Source organism: Protopterus annectens, chromosome 5.part0 (assembly GCF_019279795.1).
Source record: "Protopterus annectens isolate FY-2018-M chromosome 5.part0, PAN1.0, whole genome shotgun sequence".
NCBI lineage: Eukaryota > Metazoa > Chordata > Ceratodontiformes > Protopteridae > Protopterus > Protopterus annectens.
The window spans coordinates 366,212,269-366,231,548 of record NC_056735.1 but is presented as its reverse complement, the minus strand read 5'-3'; positions in this window follow the sequence as shown (position 1 = coordinate 366,231,548).

The window sequence follows — 19,280 nt, the reverse complement described above, 5'->3', positions numbered from 1 at the left end:
TAGCACCCCTTTCAAAAATATATTTACATGAGCAAATGTGTTGAAGTGGCCAACAAATGAACCTTGATAGAGGAATAAGACACGGCATAGGATAGTAACTCACATGAATACTGTAAAAAACAGATAAACACTAGCAATAAATGAGTGCTGGTTGATTTATTGGCACTAACTAGAAAACCTTTTCCCTCTGTTTATATATGATTTTCTAGTACCAGACATTCTTGCCTCCATTAGTACCTCCTGCATACTGCATATCTTCAGAAAAGAGCGCTTAAGCAGAAACACTACATCCAAGAGGTCAGTTGTAGTTGTCTGGGGTCAGGATGCATGAAACACCTCCGATCTTGTGTGAGTAAATCCAGTCTGTGAGGAAGCTTGTGGTAATTGCTCCTTGCCAGTTCTGGAAGAAGAGAGAACTGGTCTTGCCTGGACCAGAAGGGAGTCACCACAATGATCTTTGTGGAATCCTTCTTAATCTTCAGAAGCACCCTGGAAATCAGGGGAAAGTATGGAAAAGCATACAGGAACATTGTTGTCCAAGAAAAATAAAAGAAAAAGTATCTGTCTTTCAGATCTTCTTGCATGGAATTCTGGAACAGAATTTTGTCAGTTGATTATTTAGGGAGGAGGCAAAAAGGTCTACCTGAAAAATTCTCCACAGATGGAGCAAGTCTTGGATACAGTTTCCATTTGGAAGGGTCTGCCGTGGTCCTGCTCAGCTCAACTGCCACACAATTCTGCTCTGACAGAATGTAAGATGTCTGTAGAGTGAGGCTGTGCTATAAAGTTATATTCCATGCTAACGTGCTTAGTCTGCATAGGGAATATGACCTGGTTCCCCCTTGCTTGTTTATGTACCACATCACTGTGGTATTGCTTGTATCAACTTGAAGAGGTCCTGGAGACCAAAGATGATTCAGAGAGCTGAGAAAGCCTTTATAAGACCTAGCATCTCTTTTATGTTTATGTGTTTTGGTCTGTCTTTCTTGTCCCAATGACCTTGCACTTTTATGCTCATTGACACTGCTCTTCAAGCAAAGTCTGAGGAGTCTGTAGTGACCGACTGCTTTGGAGCAGAAAAGGAAAATATGGGACATTGATTCAGAGAAATTTGATGTCTCCACCAAGTGACTTCCCTTTTCACAAATCCCAGAACTGGCATTTAAAAAGACAATGGGTGTTGATGCTTGGACTACAGACATTTAAGATACAATTTTACCTTTCTCATGTGGTGTCTTTCCAGAGATGTCAGGAGAATCATGGAAGCCATGTGACCCATAATTTTGAGGTATTTCCTTGCAGTAACAGAAGTCTGAGTAGAAAAACCCTGAAATAGATCTAAATATAGATCTGTTTTATTTTTTTTGTTTTTTTTGTTTGTTTTGTTTTTTTTATGTGGAAGAAAAGCTATTTGTATTGAAGTGTTTTCCAGGTACCACAGAATCACAATTTTGTGTGATGGAGTCAGAAAATATTTTTGAATGTTCACTTGGAATTCCTGCCCATGTAGCAGATCTCTTACCCAGGCGAGAGGTTCATGTCACTTTGAAAAAGACTGCAAAGATAAGCAAGTTATCTAAATATGGAAAAAAAACTGTGGATACTCTGTAACAGGAGCTAGACACTTTATGAACACCCTTAAAGCAGTGGATAACCTAAAGGACAATGCAGAGTAATGGATAATGAATGTGATCCAGGCACACAAAACCTTAAAAAAACACCTGAAATATGGATAAATAGGAACGAGATGAGATGATATGCATCTTTTAAATCTAAGGTTACTACAAAATTCAAAAGATGAAGAAAAAGTAATAGGCTGGAAGTGAAAGCATAATGAAGTTTGGCACTATCACAAACTGTTTCAGCAAAGAAAGATCCAGTACTGTCTCCCAGAATTTTCTTTTTCTGGCATGGAAAATGTTTTTGAGTAAAATCTTTATATGGGAAAGAGGAACAGATTCTATTACCCCCGAGACAGCATATGATGTAAAACAGGAGGAAAGAGAAGGGTTTGGTCTGGCAGAGGAGGAAGGATCCCCTGGACAGGAGGAATTTCCTGTGACTGCCATTTGTATCCTAGATAGATCATATTCAGGACCACTTTGTATGAAAAAGTTGTTGCTAAAGAGAGAAATGGAGATTCAGACTTTCTGAGAGGGGACCCACCTGATTGGTCTGGTTGCTATTCAAGGCATCTACCAGAAAAAGGCTACAACAAGCTGACAAACCTCTGCATCATCCAGAACAAGACTGTTGATAACCAAAGAGCCTGTGGCATTGAGATTGGTGCCACTGTTTTGCTTCTGGTGAGAGAAGAAGCAAAGGGGCATTGTATCTCAGCAGTATGAAGCTGTGGTGAGACCAGCACAAGCGGTAGCAATGCAGTGGCGATTGGGTGAATCCCTTCTTTCATCATTCTTGACAAAGCTTATTCTTTCTTTTCAGTAAGTACTGCTTGATTAGTTGCTATCTAACTTAATTTCAGAATACTTCCACAAATACCTCATCCATAAATTATCACGATCTATTGTTAGTTTCACATGAAGTATTTGGCAGTGCCCTGTATAGACGCAGATATCATGAGTTCACATTTATCCTGCAAAAGAACCCTTAAAATTTCACCAGTGCCTAGTTGCACCCAGAGGAACTAGTTTGCAATGACAAGTACAGGCACTAGATTTGTAAGTCAGACACTGTTGACATTGCTTTTTATTCTCACCGCAACCGTCTAATCAGTAAAAAAGGGCCTGTTGCCATGAATATGAACTTTCCCATTATCTGTTTTATCAGCTTGGTGGATATGGGCATTCAGAGGCAATGCAGGAATTGTCTCATGTTTACTGATAATTAGCTAATTCTCAAACAAACTGTAAGGTATTTGAGAGATGTATTTACACAATGTCACTGGAGGCAAAGCTCTTACATAAAAGTACTCCTAATGTCAATCTTGTTGTCAGTAGTACACAAGCTGCATCCATTACACGCAGTACAAAGCAGACACATAGACCCACATGTGCTAAGGCACTTAAATGTAACCTTCCTAAACCCTAAAGTCCTCCTAGATGAAGTACTCTTAACAAATACCCTCAGCAGCTCCAAATGCACTCTTTTAAAACAACACCTACATCAACACATATAGCCACATCTTATGGAGCCTCTACTTTTAAGCCCAAAAGCCAACCTACCACACAATCCAACATTGTGGTCATTGGAGACTCCATTGTGAGAAACACTGATGTCCCACTCACCAGTCTGAGTAAGGAGAAAGTCACAGTCAGTTGCTTATCAGGAGCCACAATACCACACATTATGCATGCACTCAGGTCATTGAACCACAAGTATCAGTATGACTCAGTCACAGTCCATGTGGGTGTAAATGACCTGAGACATACCTCCCTAGACTATATGAAGACCATATGAAGACTATATGAAGAGAAACATCATGGAGCTCTTGGAGTATATGCCCCAGGCTGGTATGAACCTAGCATTAAGCAGCATTTTACCATCTCCAAAGACAATGCCACGATATGCACAGAAGATGACTGACTTTAATACTTGGATTAGTTTCTGGTGTCATTCTAAGGGGGTGTAATATTTGTCAGCATGTAAGGAGATGGCCAACAGATCATGCTGCTTTGCCAGGAATGGTCTGCACCTCTCCCCTCTAGGATCTCAAATATTAGCTGAAACATTGTCTTCTCCCATAGTGCCTTTTTTAGGCAATGCCAAACTGAAAGTACTTCTGACATAAGAATTCAAAACCAAGGAAATCTAAAGGTATCACTGCTCAATGCTAGGAGTCTAAACAAAAAACTCCACTCCGTACAAGCTCTCCTCACCCTAGATGCTGACATCTGTGTGGTCACTGCAACATGGTTTAAAGCCACAGAGAGGATACCAGCTGTGTAAGGCTATAATGCCATCCACACATTTAGACCAGCTACTACATAGACAGGGACTAAAGCAGGAGGTGTCTCAAATTATCAAAAATCAATATATCTCAAGGCAGGTTAAACAGGACAATGCACTTGAACTTTTCCACATTCAAATCATCGACAACATCCCATACCACTTCCTTGCAAGGTATAGATCCCCCTCTTTGACCTAGGAAACCAATAACAGGTATTTAAACGTATTAGAAAAATGCACTGTCCAACTCAATACCATATTTACGGGTTACTTTAATTACCTCACTATTACCTGGGAATTATATATGACACTAAACATGTAAGCACAGAAATTCCTGGATTTTGTAAGCACAAACTCCCTGGATCAGATTATCAATACACCGACCAGGAGTATTAGGATTTTAAGCCTAGCCATGCACCCCAAATATCTTGACAAGTTCTGATATCCTTGATAAGTGTAAGCAGGGGCTTGGGGGATGAAACATTTACAAGCAGGGGCCTGGGAGATTAACCATTTACAGGATGCCTGTGTCCTTTACAGACATAGGTGCCAAAGCAGGGATGAATTTCCTGGTCCATTTATCCTGTCAGAAAGAAACAGAAAACTAAAAATGTATCTGCAACTGCTCATATTTACCAGAACAGGACTAATTAACTAGATTTGGCTCAGAGTCTAAGTCAGACTACTGACTCTTCTTAAAAAGTGGTTTCTGTTAAAAGAAAAAGGGTTGCCTCCTTTCCTGAAGAGATTCAAGATTCTGAATCTGGACAAGAAGATAAAAAGACAAATGCAAGGTTTTCTCCTCAGATTTCTGATCCAGATTCTGAGGAGAGCACATTATCTGATTCTTTCTATGGGGGTGTGACACCAGGGAAATACTGCCAGTCCAGCAATCTGGAATTTTGTAAATAATCATCTGCCATTTGTGAATAGTAATATGATTCCTATGCTTGTCCTACAAATGTAAGAGAACTGTATGTTAGCCTGGGAACTGAAGGCAGGGGACAAAGAGTGATGTCATCCAGACTAGCCCAGCAGTAATATGTGATATTAATTTAAGAACTCTCTCAGAGACAGTGTGTGCATTTTGTATGTTGTCTTGGACCTAGCAAGAACATCCACCCATCTGCATTTGCCTTGCTCTGTAATTAAGTTATTTAGGGCATAGTATATTTTAGATATATATACAAGAATGTAGTAAAGATTAGTTTAGATGTTTTCTGTATTTATTTGAGACTGTCCTGCAATGTTGTTTTAAAATATTTCCTGTGATTCTGAACTCTGTAGTTATTGTGTTGCTTGCTTTTATTATTTATTATTAAATACATTTAAACCTTTTAATTGCATTTGGTTTGTTTAGAGATATTTAAGCTCTTAGAGTACTTGCATATGTATTTGGTGACACTGTATAGGCCACCCCAATAGCCTTGCTCTTGGTCACACTTACCATTTGGATAATAGTAACATTACACAGTAGGATTGGGCACCCTTTGTAAGGGCCTTAGAGTAGCTGATAAGTGGTGGTTGGTGGCAGTGATAACTACCTTATAGTCTGGGCAGAAGGGGGGATAGCTAGTAAACCTGTGCCACCTTCCCCAGGAGTGTATGTGTGTTTGTATATAAATCAAATCTCAAAGTGTGTGTGTGTGAGTGCGTGTGTATGTGTGCGTGTGTGTGTGTGTGTGTGTGTGTGTGTGTGTGTGTGTGTGTGTGTGTGTGTGTGTGTGTGTGTGTGTGTGAGAGTTACTTGGGCAGGGACACGAAACAATGGTTGGACAGAGAGGGTGCCGGAGGATTTGGCTTGACCACTCAGCTGAGATCTTAACCCTACAGCTGTACCAGTGGGAAGTCTTATTGGGGATCTGGAGAAAGAGGTTGAAACCAGTCCAGACTGACTGTGACTTCTGTGTGCTATTAACGGAAAGTGTACATTACTGTGTGTGTACTTGTCATCCTCCCAATATGTAAGTCACTCACTGGTGCTAGTGGTGAGGAAAAATGCTCCTTGATTACTGGGCCAGTGCAGGGGCGTAACATATTAATTGTTTGGCCATGTTGCGATATACACATCACATATTAATTGGTTGATAATGGTGAGATAGCCACATCACATATTAATTGACTTGTAGTGGTGCAGATATTGAATTCCTGTAGCCTGTGTACAGTGGTCAGTGAAGGAGTTTGTGCTCTCAGTCAGTCATGCAGTGAACATTCAGAGTTCATATCACAATTGTTTTATTTTTTTTTTTTGTCAGCTTAGTTAGTCAGGGAGAGCAGACAAGCATGTCATCAGAGGAGTATGGCAAGCTAACAAGGAGCTATTTGGCTGAGATGTGCCGGGCTAAACAACTGGTGCATGCCAAACTGACTAAAGTAGACATTACTGCAGCTTTAGTAACAGCTGCATCACATAATAGCAACCAGGAAGACAATCAGACTGGCCGTGGAGATGTACAACTCTTAGAAAATGGACGGCTCAACCTTTCCACATAGGACTTAAAAATCCATCTGGAGTTAAAGAGACTTGCGTTGGAGGCCAAGCATTTGGAAATAGACACAGCAGAGAGACTGAGACATCTGGAGGCTGAGAAAATGAGAAACTGTGACGTCTGCAGGCTGAGGAGAATGAGAGGCAGAGGCAACATATAAAGGAAATGCTGACTCTTCACCGGAGTCATGGTGGTAATGGCGAAGGGAGTAACTGTACCCCAGAAGCAACAAAAGTCAGTAAATTTCTTCCATAATTTACAGATGGGGATAATTTTGATAGCTTCATTCATATGTTTGAGGGTATGTAAACAGTATAACGTTGACCAAGGGCTCTGGGTACAGTTTCCGACCCCCTTACTCCATGGTACAGCTGTAACTGTAATTTCTAAACTGTCTGATACTGATTGTTTAATTATAATGTTGTAAAGAACTGTTTGCTGGAATATTTCAAGTTAACAACTGATGCTTATAGGGAAATGTTTTGTGAGCATACATGCAAGATAGATGAAAGTGTGTGTGAATATGCTGCTGAACTGAGCACTTATTTTCATTTGTGGGTGAGTGGATGTCAGATCACCACTTTTGAAGGGCTGGCAGACCTTTTGGTGAGGGAACAAGCCCTTAGCACTTTGCATGAGGACATGAGAATCTGTTTAGCTGATAGACAATGCACCACTGCAGATGAGTTGGGGAATAAGGGAGACCAACACCTAGCAAGCAGGGCATCAATGCACAGGAAAGGGACACCCAGTGCTGCTCAAGGGTGTAAGGGAACCCATGGTGGGCAGCCCAGACTGCCCCAACAGAGACTGCCAGTAGCAGGGGAAGCCACTAGTCCAGGTACATGTCCAGGAGCAAGTTAAATCTTTTAAATGCAACCAGTGGTGCCATGTAGCATATAGAAGTCCATGGAGGCAAGATGGGGAACAAAAGGTGGGAGAGCCAGTACATGTGAAGGACAAAATGCCAGCAGTAAGTTATTTTGAGTCAACAAGGGTACCAAACTACCACAAGAGGTTATATCCTCTTTTAGTGGATGAGAAAGAGACCATGGCTAAGAGAGATACGGCTTCTGACCTAACCATTGTGAAGCCTGCAATGGTTATAGAGGAGCACTACTTGCTTGGGCAGTCTACTTCAGTTAGAGCTTTAGGAGGGACCCTATTCTAAATACCTTTGGCTAGGGTTCACTTTGACTGAGAGGGTGGAAAAGGAAGCAAGCAAGTAGGTGTGTTTGAGAATATTGCTGAAGATGCCCTGATAGGGAATGAGTTTGATAATGCAGTACTGTGTGTGCATGCAGTTACACGCAATTAGGCTTGGAGGCAAGCATGTGGGTCTGGTACCCTGGGGGAGACCCAGACAGACTGCACACTTGTAGCCAGGACTGGTGAGGTGGTTACTTCAGGGAGGGAGCTAATTTGTAGCAGTGAGACAGAAGATGAGCCACAGCTGCTTGTGGGTACTGATGTTCCCTTGGACAGAGTGACTGCAAGAACAGAGCTGAGTAGTAGTAGTACTCAGGCTGACAGTGAGACACCACTGTCAGAACGATACAAGACTTCCTATGGAAGGGGAGCTGGGAGGGGTTACCAAGAGAGAGTTGAGACAGGCTCAGCTCTCAGACCCTACATTACAAGGCCTGAGGAAGGTAGCTAGTGGGGCACCTGATTCTCAAGGAAAGGGGGAATCTGTATACTGGGACAAAGGGTTACTGTATAGACAGTAGACCCCTGAAGGAGGGCTAGAGGGTGAGAGAATACAGCAATTGGTAGTGCCCAGAGCCTACCATCTGGTACTTCTAGCCATAGCCCATGATATTCCTTTTGCAGGTCATATGGGCATAAAACGTATGAAGATATATATTATACAGAACTTCTGTTGGTCTGGGATTTTCAGAGATGTAACAGGGTACTGCAGGACCTGTGAGCAGTGTCAAAGGGTAGGCAAGGCAGAAGACAAAGTAAAAGCTCCTTTGGTGCCTTTGCCTGTGATTGAGGAGCCATTTCAGAGGGTAGCTATGGATATTGTGGGGCCTCTGAGTGTCCCAAGTTCCACAGGGAAAAAGCATATCCTAATGGTAGTAGGATTGGGCACCCTTTGTAAGGGCCTTAGAGTAGCTGATAAGTGGTGGTTGGTGGCAGTGATAACTACCTTATAGTCTGGGTAGAAGGGGAGAATAGCTAGTAAACCTGTGCCACCTTTCCAGGAGTGTCTGTGTTTTTGTATATAAATCAAGTCTCAAAGTGTGTGTGTGTGTGTGTGTGTGTGTGTGTGTGTGTGTGTGTGTGTGTGTGTGTGTGTGTGTGTGTGTGTGTGTGTGTGTGTGTGTGTGTGTGTGTGTGAGAGAGCGTGTGTGTGTGTGTGTGTGTGTGTGTGTGTGTGTGTGTGTGTGTGTGTGTGTGTGTGTGTGTGTGTGAGTTACTTGGGCAGGGACATAATGCACTGGTTGGACAGAGAGGGTGAGGGAGGTTTTGGCTTGACCACTCGACTGAGATCTTAACCCTATGGCTGTGCCAGTGGGGAGTCTTATTGGGGATCTGGAGAAATAGGCAGAAATCATCCCCAGACTGACTGTGATCTCTGTGTGAACTTAAGGGAAATTTACTGTGTGTGCACTTATCATCCTCCCATTGTGTACATCCCTCACTGTTGCCAGTGGTGTGGATTGAATTTTCTTGATTACTGGGCCAGTGATGGGGTGTCACAGGGGGTTTCTCTTTCTCTAAGACTATTTCCAGAATGTGCCAATCTTTTCAGTGTGAGAATACTGCACTTTCTCAGTAAATCTTATGAGCTGTTACAACTGGAATTTCCAGAACCTCCACCCATTCTCCCAGTACTGTCAGCATGGAAGATGTGTGTCACACTGCAGTTTTCCCGATAGTCAGCCTGCTGCCACTAAAAGATTATATAAAGTTCCCTAGTCTTTTAAGTCAGATACACTCATCCTAAACCTGACCCAGCAGTTATAACTAGTTAATCCTACTGCTGCTAAACATTAATTTCAATCCTACAGTTTTTGAGAAGGGTGGGAAAATTATTTTTTAGTATGGAAAAAAAAGAACTTTATGCTTCTGCAACTTTGATTTTCAGAACTTTGAATTATCAGGCTCATATGTTTAAGTTTAGTCTGACTAATTGTGAAAGCATGAATAATGTTTTGTCTGCAGTTTCTTATGGTGAGCAAAATTTGCTTTAAATGGTTTAGTTTCTTTCATCTCACAGGTCACAACTTATTGACTTCTTTATGGGCAATGGTACTGTTTTGAGGAGGTTTGCCTGGCTGCATTATCAGAACATCCCAGAAGATGTAAATAATGAGATTTTTAATTCTTCTTTGGTTAAAGATTTACTTTTTGGTCCCTCTACTGCAGAGTTTATTAAAAAGCATGATGAGAGGAACAAGTTGATACAGAAAATCTCAAATTTTTCAGTCCTCTTTTTCCAAATTTTCCAAGGTATTCTCTTAACACCTCATTTAATTTTGGCAAAATACTGGCAAGCAGTCTTTTAAGAAGCAATGGCAAGGTGGTTCCAAAAAGAAGGCAGGAACTCCCAAAACAAAGGACAGTCCAACAAGTCAAGGTGAATATTTAAAGTACCATGCTCCCCCTCCCACCCTAGCAGTCCCTTTTCCTTTCTAGAAAGTCTAAATCTCCACTTCTGTCTTTGGCATCAGATAGTTTCAGACAAATGGGTTGTGAAGGTCATTCATCAAAGTTACAATGGCAATCACGGGAAATTCCTCCTTTTTAGGGAGTAGTTTCTCTTCCACCAGACCAGACTCCTCTATTACCCATGACCTTCAACATATGTTGTCTCAGGAAGAAATAGAGCCAGTTTTCCCTTCCCAGTTTGGGAAAGGTTTTTATTCAAGGATGGTTTTGGTGCCAAAAAAAGAAAATGCTTAGAGACCAGTTCTAGATCTTACTTTCCTAAACCAAGTTTTGATTGTGTGCAAGTTCAAAATGATGTCACTTCACAACCTGTTACCTGATCCTCCTCATTTATGTTTTTTTTCTGGTAATACTACATTTAAAAAATGCTTATCATCACATCCCTATTCATCCAGATTTCAGGCATTTTTTTAAGGTTTTGTGTGTCTGGGTCACATTTTCAGTTTTCTTCCTTATCCTTTGGGGTAGCCACTGCACTAAGAGTGCTCACAATGTGTCTTCCTCCAGTTATAGCTCATTGCAGGCTTCAGTGTATTCACATTTTTTCCATATTTAGACAAGTTGCTTATCTTTAAAGGGTCTTTTTCTAAGTGTCAGGACTCTTTCATTTGGATGAAAGATCTCTTCCAGAAGCTGGGATTCCAAGAGAACATTCAAAAGTTTTTTTTTACTCTATCACACAGGACTGTGTTCCTGGGGTGGGTGTCTGCTAGATTCCTCAGTTCAAAGAGCTTTTCTTACACAGAAAAAATAGATCTATATACAGATCTATGTCTATGGTTTTCTGCTCAGACGTTGGTCACTGTAAGGGAATACCTCAGGATTTTGGGTCTCATGGCATCTTTAATTCTCATGATATCCCTGGCAAGACTCCACATGAGAAAGCTACATTAGTATCTGGAGTCCCTGTGGTCCCAGCACCAACACCATTTATCTTTTCAAATCCTACTTCTAGGATTTGTCAGAAGAAAAATCACTTGGTGGAGACAACAAATATCCCTAAATCTAGATCTACCCCCCCCCCCATTCCAAAGCAGTCAGTTACCACAAATGTTTTGGTCTTTTCTTTGGAAGCAGTTTCAGGAGGGATAAAAGTGCAAGGTGTTTTGGACACCAAGGACAGATGCAAACACATAAAAATAAAAAAGATGATTGCTCTAATCAATGCACTCAACTCTCTGAATAATTTTTGGTCCCTTAGGCATGCCCAAGCTGTTATAGACAATAGCACAGTCATGTGGTACATCAACATGCTAGGAGAAAACAAGTCTTAACCCCTTTCCAAACTAGCATGCTAGCTTGGGATGTAGCTTTACTGCACAATCTGACTATACAGGTATTCTGCATTCCGTCAGAGAAAAATTGTGTGGCAGACAAGGTGGGCAGGACAAAGGCAGACCCTCATGAATGGAAACTAGATCAAGGGGGGGGGTCTTCCAAAATTTGATCCATCTGTGGGGAGTTCCTCAAGTAGACCTCTTTGCCTCTTCTGTGAACAATCAGCTGGCAAACTTCTGCTCCAGAACTCCATGCAAGAAAGCCTAGAAGACAGATGTCTTTTCCTTTCTTTGGATAGGAATGTTTCTGCATGCTTCTCCACATTTTCCACTGACATCCAGGGTAATTTTAAAGATTCAGAAGGAATTCCCCAAGATCACTGTGGCAACTCTCTTCTGGCCCAGGCAACAGTAGTTCTCCCTTCTTTTGGAAATGGCCAGGGGTAATTATCATAAGCTTCCTGACAGAATGGAACTACTTAGGTTCATAGGTTGGTACTAGGCTATTGGCCCTATGGCTTATACAAGCCTACCCATAACAATTCCCTGGCTATTTCTTCCCACATTATTTACTTCCCTGGACCCCTGTCTAGCAGGGCGACTGACGTGATCCCCGGGGTGAATTTACTTTCTCCCATCCAATCATCAAGGTTCCTTTTGAAGAGGGCCAAAGAGGCGCTCTGCTTGACATGTATGGACAGTCGATTCCAGAGTCTGGGGAGTCTCTGGGTCAGGAACCTACCCCTCCAGCATGCTTTGTTTATTGTGATGGCAAGGTTTAGATCCCTGGAGCGTGTGGCTCTGAAGTATTGGGATTTCTTTAAGTGTAGCATCTCCAACAGCTCTGGGTTTGACATGGCCTTGTATTTTAAGCAGAGATCCCTTCTGAGTAGACGATATGTGACAGAGTATAGCTAGAGTTTTTTAAGGCGGTCAGCATAGGGCATCTGCTTTAGGCCTGTGATTCTTTTAGTGAGGTATTTCTGCGGCCTTTCCAGTTGTTGCACCTGTCTTGAGAGGTACATACCAAATGGGACATTGTATTCTATAATGGGTCTAATGAGGGATGAGTACAGTGGGACAATGACCTCCTTTTTTCTGGATGAAAACTCTTAGTGATGGGGTGTGCCACATAGAAGGCTTTCCTGACTGTTGTGGCAATGTGGTTATCAAAGGTGAGACCACTGTCCACCTGTGTCCCTAAGTCTCCTATAACACTTTCAGTGTTTAGTGTACTGCCAACTATGTGGTGATTCATGGGTACATGTTTTTTTCCCAAAGGGGATAACTATACATTTCTTGGCTTTGAGCTTGAGCCCATGGCTCTGGCACCAAGCATCTGTTTCTGTAAGGCCCTTTTGTAGAGTATCCACATCATTTGGGGATTCAGTAATTGCTCCCAGTTTGCAGTCATCTGAGTACCTTGTTAGCCAGAATCCCTAAGTGTTGGCCTGTACTTCATTGAAGTAGATGCCAAACAAGAGCGGTCCCAGGAATGATCCCTGAGGTACTCCACTTGTCACTTGTCTGGAGCTGGGTTGCTGGATACAGGGCCGACTCCAATCAACTTCAGCTGATTGCCTGGATGATAAGGCTTTAATCCCATTTAAGCACCTGTTTACTGAGGATGTGCAGCAGGTACTAATGTAGGCAAGAAGACCTGCTACTAGAAAATCATATATTAGCAAATAGAAAAAGGTTTTCTAGCTAGTGCCAACAACATAACTAGTACCCTTTCATGGATAATGTTTTTCTGGTTATATATTATTTGTGTGAGTTACTATCCTGTGGCCTTTCTTACTCTTCTAGCAAGGCTTATCAGCCATTTCATTATGTCAGCCCATGGATCCCACTCTTTCAATACATTTTCATACGAAAATATTTTTGAAAGGGGCTTTGCATGAGAGACTTCGAAGAAAACTGGTGTTGCTCCCTTGGGATTTTAATTTTGTGTTAGAGAAGCTAACACTTGCTCCATTTGAACCAGCTTATCAGGCTGATGTGAGATTCTTAACATGGAAAACAGTTTTACTAATTGTTTTCTGCAAGAAGAGCATTTGAGCTGCAAGCTCTTAAGGTGAGTCATCCCTATCTCATTTTCCACAGAGACAGGGCTTGTTTGAGAAGAAATCCTTCCTTCACTGGTATCCAAGTTAGTTTTAATCCAAGCTATCCTCCCTGTTTTCTTTCCTGACCCCAGAAATTAGGGTAAAAGGATATTCCATACCTTGAATTTCAACTCAGGTAATATTTTGGCAGAATAAAATCTTTCAGATAATCAGATCAGTTGTTCACTTCTTGGGAAGGTAAGACGGGACAACCTGGGTCAAAACAGACCATTTCCAAATGGTTGCCTCAGGCTATTACCTTTTTTTTTATTAAACAAGAAAACATCTTTATTAAATTATCACATATAATGTAGGCAATCTTACATTTATATGGGAACCACCTAACCTGGACCGAAACACTAAAGGCGGAGGCGTGTCCATATTCATTAAGGATATCCACACCTCCAGGCTAGTTGCTCAGCATAATGCATCCGAGATTATCCAAGTGCAACTAACTCTGGGCAAGACCGCAATCCAAATTGTAGCTTGCTACAGATCCCCCACCATGCCCCAGGATTCCCACTCCTCATTTCTTAATACAGTGGAAAATATTAGGGTACAACCTAACACCATAATAATGGGCGATTTCAACTACCCTACCATTAACTGGGAAAACTACTCATGTACCAACTCTTGTGCTCAACGTTTTCTGGAATTCATAAATTCCAATGCCATGGATCAACTTATCCACATCCCCACCAGGGGCAGCAATATCCTAGACCTGGTTATTACCAACATGGGCAACCGGTGCTCCACACCAGAGGTCAATTCCTCGTTGGTCAGATCCGGCCATAAGCTAATCACCCTAGACATCCACATCCCTCCCCCACCCCCATTAGGGAAACCACAGTAAAAAAAATTTCCAAAGCCAACTTCACGCTTCTTAAGACAGAAGTGGCAAACTTCACGACATCCATGCTGACGGACAATAGAGGTATGACTGCTGAATCCTACACAAATGCACTTTATAAGCACTTACATGAGTGCATGGATCATGCAATTCCTAACAGAACCAAGATGCTATCCTCCAAAAAAAGGAAGCCAATCTGGTGGTCCCCTGCCATAAACAAACTCTACAACAGAAGAAAGAAACTGTTGCAAAAAAGAGTAAAATCCCATGATTGGAGAAACTCCCTGGTCAGTTTCAGTAAGAAAGAAGCTGAGATCCCTCATAAAATCCTCCAAAGCTAGTTATGAAAACAAAATCGCCACTGACTCTAAAGACAACCACAAAGCATTCTATAGCTATGTCAAGAATCTCAATGGCAACACTCAGATCTGCTCTGAGTTACAGCACAATGGCACTAAATATACAGAACCAACGGATATTGCCAACATCCTGGCAGCGATAGGTTCAGTGCTAACTTTACCCCTCTGTCAACCCCTAAAGGGCCCATCTCTATACCAGAAGAATGCAAAGTTCCTGTAATCATGGCTGCACAGGTAAAAAACACACTATCCAAAGCCAAGAACACAGCATCCATGGGACCTGACGACATCCCAGGCTGTGTTCTACATGAACTACAGAACAAACTGGCACCCCACCTAAGTGCCATGTTCAATCATAGCCTCACCTCAGGCTATGTGCCCACTGAATGGCTCACAGCGACAGTTATCCCACTCCACAAAGGGGGAGCCACCACAGACCCTGGAAACTACCGCCCAATTAGCCTAACGAGCCTGGTCTGCAAGGCTATGGAGCATATCATCATGGAACTTATAAACAATGACATTGGTAATCTCCAAAATCAGGACCCCACCCAGTTCAGGTTTGTAAAAGGCAGATCATGTCTCCTAAACCTGATAGACTTCTTTGAAGCAGTCACCAAATCTGTAGATGAGGGTAAGGTGGTTCACACAGCCTATCTACATCTCGCCAAGGCTTTTGACACCATCCCCCACTCTGGAATTATAGATAAACTCACTAAACTAGGTATAAATCCCTATGTCACAAGATGGGTTGCCAACTGGCTCACTGACAGAACCCACACTGTGAAAGTAGCAGACTCTAAATCCAGCTTCAGACCAGTGACAAGTGGAGTACCACAGGGTTCAGTCCTGGGTCCTCTCCTGTTTGGTATCTACTTCTCTGAAGTACAGGCCAACACAGAAGATCTTTGGTTAATGAAGTTCGCAGATGTCTGCAAACTAGGAGCCATAATCAAAACTCCAAAAGATGTGGACATCCTACAAAAGGGCCTTGCTGAGACAGATGCCTGGTGTCAAAGCCATGGCCTCAAGCTCAATGCCAAAAAGTGCATTGTCATTCCTTTTGGTAAAAACTCAGTACCCATGAACTACCACATAGGTGGTAGTCTACTTAACACCGAAAGTGTGATAAGAGACCTTGGGACACAGGTGGACAGTAGTCTCTCCTTTGATAATCACATCACCACAGAAGTCAGGAAATCCTTCTATGTGGCACACCTCATCACAAAAGGTTTCTCATCCAGGAAAAAAGAGGTCATTGTTCCCCTCTACACGTCACTCATTAGACTCATTATAGAGTACAATGCCCCTTTTGGTATGTACCTCACAAGACATCTACAACAACTGGAAAGGCCACAGAAATACCTCACAAAGAGGATTACCGGCCTCAAAGAGATGCCCTATGCAGACCATCTCAAAAAACTTCAGCTTTATTCCATTGCATATCGCCTACTCAGAGGCGATCTTTGCCTAACACACAAAGCTATGTCAAACCCAGAGCTTTTAGACATGCTCCACTTAAAGAAATCCCAATCCCTATGAGCTACACGCTCTAGGAACCTAAACCTCGTCACCACAATAAACAGAACATGCTGGAGGGATAGATTCCTGTCCCAGAGACTTCTCATACTCTGGAACAAACTACCTATGTATATCAAACAAAGCTCCTCATTAGCACTCTTCAAGAAAAATCTTGATGATTGGATGGGAGATAGGAAATTCACACCGGGGATCACTTCTGTGGCTCTGCTCGACAGTGGCACAGGAAAATAATTTTCTTGGGTGGCAGCCAGGGTACCTTTGGCTAGGCTTATATTGGCCCTAGGGCTAATAGCCTAGTACCTACCTATGAACCTATGAACAGTACATGCAGAGGAGGAATGAGGTTAAAAGAAGGCAGGACTTGAATGACCTATGTAATGTTTGACTGACAATGACTCGATAGATTATAGGTGATATATAATGTTTGCAACTATAATTATGTCAATGTAGTTTGTAATGTGTAATGTTTGCAACTGGAATTGTGTCTGTATGGTTTGTTTTCAAAGATCCTATTCCAGTTGTTTTATTTCTGTTACTATATTCACTACTTCTAGAAAAGTTGGTTTAGACTTTGATTTCCATTTTCTACTAATTGCTTTTTTGGTAGCCACCATAATTACACTCAGCAAGGCCTTACTGTATCTATGCAATTCCAATTCTGTAAGATAGCTCAAAAAATAATTTCCTTTGTTACACCAGTTTGCTCACCCAGTATCTCTGACAGAGCAGTCTGCAGGAATCTTTAAAGTCTGACAACTCATTACACTCCCAGAAAATACGTTCCTAGTTACCTCTTTCTTGCCCATCACACCTCTGACATTTGCTGTCTACCTGAGGAAAAATTCTTTGGAGCCTATTTAAAATCTTCTAGACTTTGTTGCATATTTGGGAAACAATACATATACCCGCCCCATGTTTCTTTGTGAATTGTTTATCCAATCTCTCCCTAGTCCTTTCTAACCTCCTCCGATTGATATTTTTAGTTATTGTGCAATATTTTATATACTCTACTAATTATTCCTTTTTTAACAGCAGCTTCTTTTCTAGATTCTACTAAAAACTCTATCAGTGCTGGTCTTTATTTTAGGCCACCCTATTTCTTTCTCTGTGCCTATACTCTGATATCAATCCTTGAGAGGGAAGGCAATCTCTAAGCTGCAGTCCAAATAAGTTTTTGGAGTCTTTCCCTCTCTAGTTATTTGCTCCCAATACCTTGGTTCCTTTGCCAGTTTTCTCCAATAAATTCCATTCCCCTCTTGCCTATAGTCTGTATCCCTAATTGCAGTCGTTCCTATCAGCAAAATCTACTTTCTCCAGTCCCATGTTCACTTAGTTCTTGGAATACTTTCTGCTACTTTATGAATCTAATATTCTGTATGATTATTGTTATTTTCCTTAAAGGTATGCATCCAAAATCCCAGTCTCTCCTTGTTTCTTGAGCTTCTCACCAGTTTCATCATCATACATTTCCACTTTCAATTATAGTTTTCTGCTTGTGCTATGTATAGAAGCCTTAACTGTGTGGCTCTGAAATAGGCCTTCAAATCAGATAATCACAATCCACCTTGTTCTGTTAGAAGAATCTGTTTATCCCACTTGATTCTTGCCATCTTCCTCTCCCAGATAAAATCCTTCAGCTCTTTATTAATTGCTATCCACAACTTTTACTCTGGTTGATAAAAATGTGCCTGAACTGTGTATAAGACTAAAAGGACTAAAAACATTTTAACTGCTTGTATCTTACTATTCATATCCATATAACAAAGCTTCCATTTTCTCAGTTTTTGTATTATCTCTTGTTTAGTCTTCCCACATGCCACAATGGAATCATTTTTAATCCATACTCTTAAATACTTCACCTCACAGTAAGACGTTGTCCTGTTCGGTTCTCAGCTAGTGCGTCTTCTGTGTGGAGACATGCGTGAATGGGCATACCTTTGTTGAAGGTTGTGCATCAGGGCCAGCAACTCGGCACATAAAAATCTACTGTCAATCATTAGTGGACCGAAGTTCCGCTGTGGTGACCCCTAACCGGGAAAAGCTGAAAGACACAACTCTTAAATACTTCATTTTATAATGTCCCCATAAATATGGATATTGCTGAACCAATTTGTGTGTGGCTACATAATTTACCACTATTGCCTTTGTTTTAGCTTTATTAATTTTGTATCCCAAAAAGATTTGAAAATGTCTCACAGTGTTACACAACACTGTAATGTCTCTTCTCAATTTCATCAGGTCATAAAATAATATTATCTGCAAATAGAGACAGCTTTTCCTGACTACCATATGTTCATAGTTTCATAGGTAGGTACTAGGCTATCTGCCTGAGGGCATTTATAAGCCTAGCCAGAGTGTGTCAGCTTTCACCGCCCCATTGATTAATTAACTGAGCCTCTGTAAAGAAGAGCCAATGAAGTGATCCCGGGGTGTATTTTTTGTTACCCATCCACTCATCAAGGTTTCTCTTGACGAGTGTTAGTGAGAGGCTCTGCCTAATGTAGTTAGGAATTTTGTTCAAAAGCATGGGAGAGTCTCTGTGACAGGAATCTATCCTTCCAGCATGTTCTATTTATTGTTGTGGCAAGGTTTAGCTCACTAGAGTGAGTGGCTCGGAGAGACTTGGATTTCTTTAGGTGGAGCATGTCCATCAATTCTGAGTTGGACATGGCTTTGTAAGTCAGGCAGCGATCACCGCTGAGTAAGCGATATGCCACTGAGTATAGCTGGAGTTTTTCCAGTCGGGCTGCATAGGACATATGTTTGAGGCCAGTAATCCTCTTGGTGAGGTACTTTTGTGGTCTTTCCAGCTGTTGGAAGTGTCTTGTGAGATACATCCCAAATGGGGCATTGTACTCTATGATGGCTCTGATGAGTGATGAGTAGAGGGACACTATAACCTCTTTATTTCTAGATGCAAACCCTTTAGTAATTAGATGGGCTACATAGATGGATTTCCTAACTACTTTGGCAATATGATTGTCAAAGGAGAGATTACTATCTACCTGGGTCCCCAGATCTCTTATTACCTCTTCTGTATTAAGGGGGCTGCTACCTATGTGGTA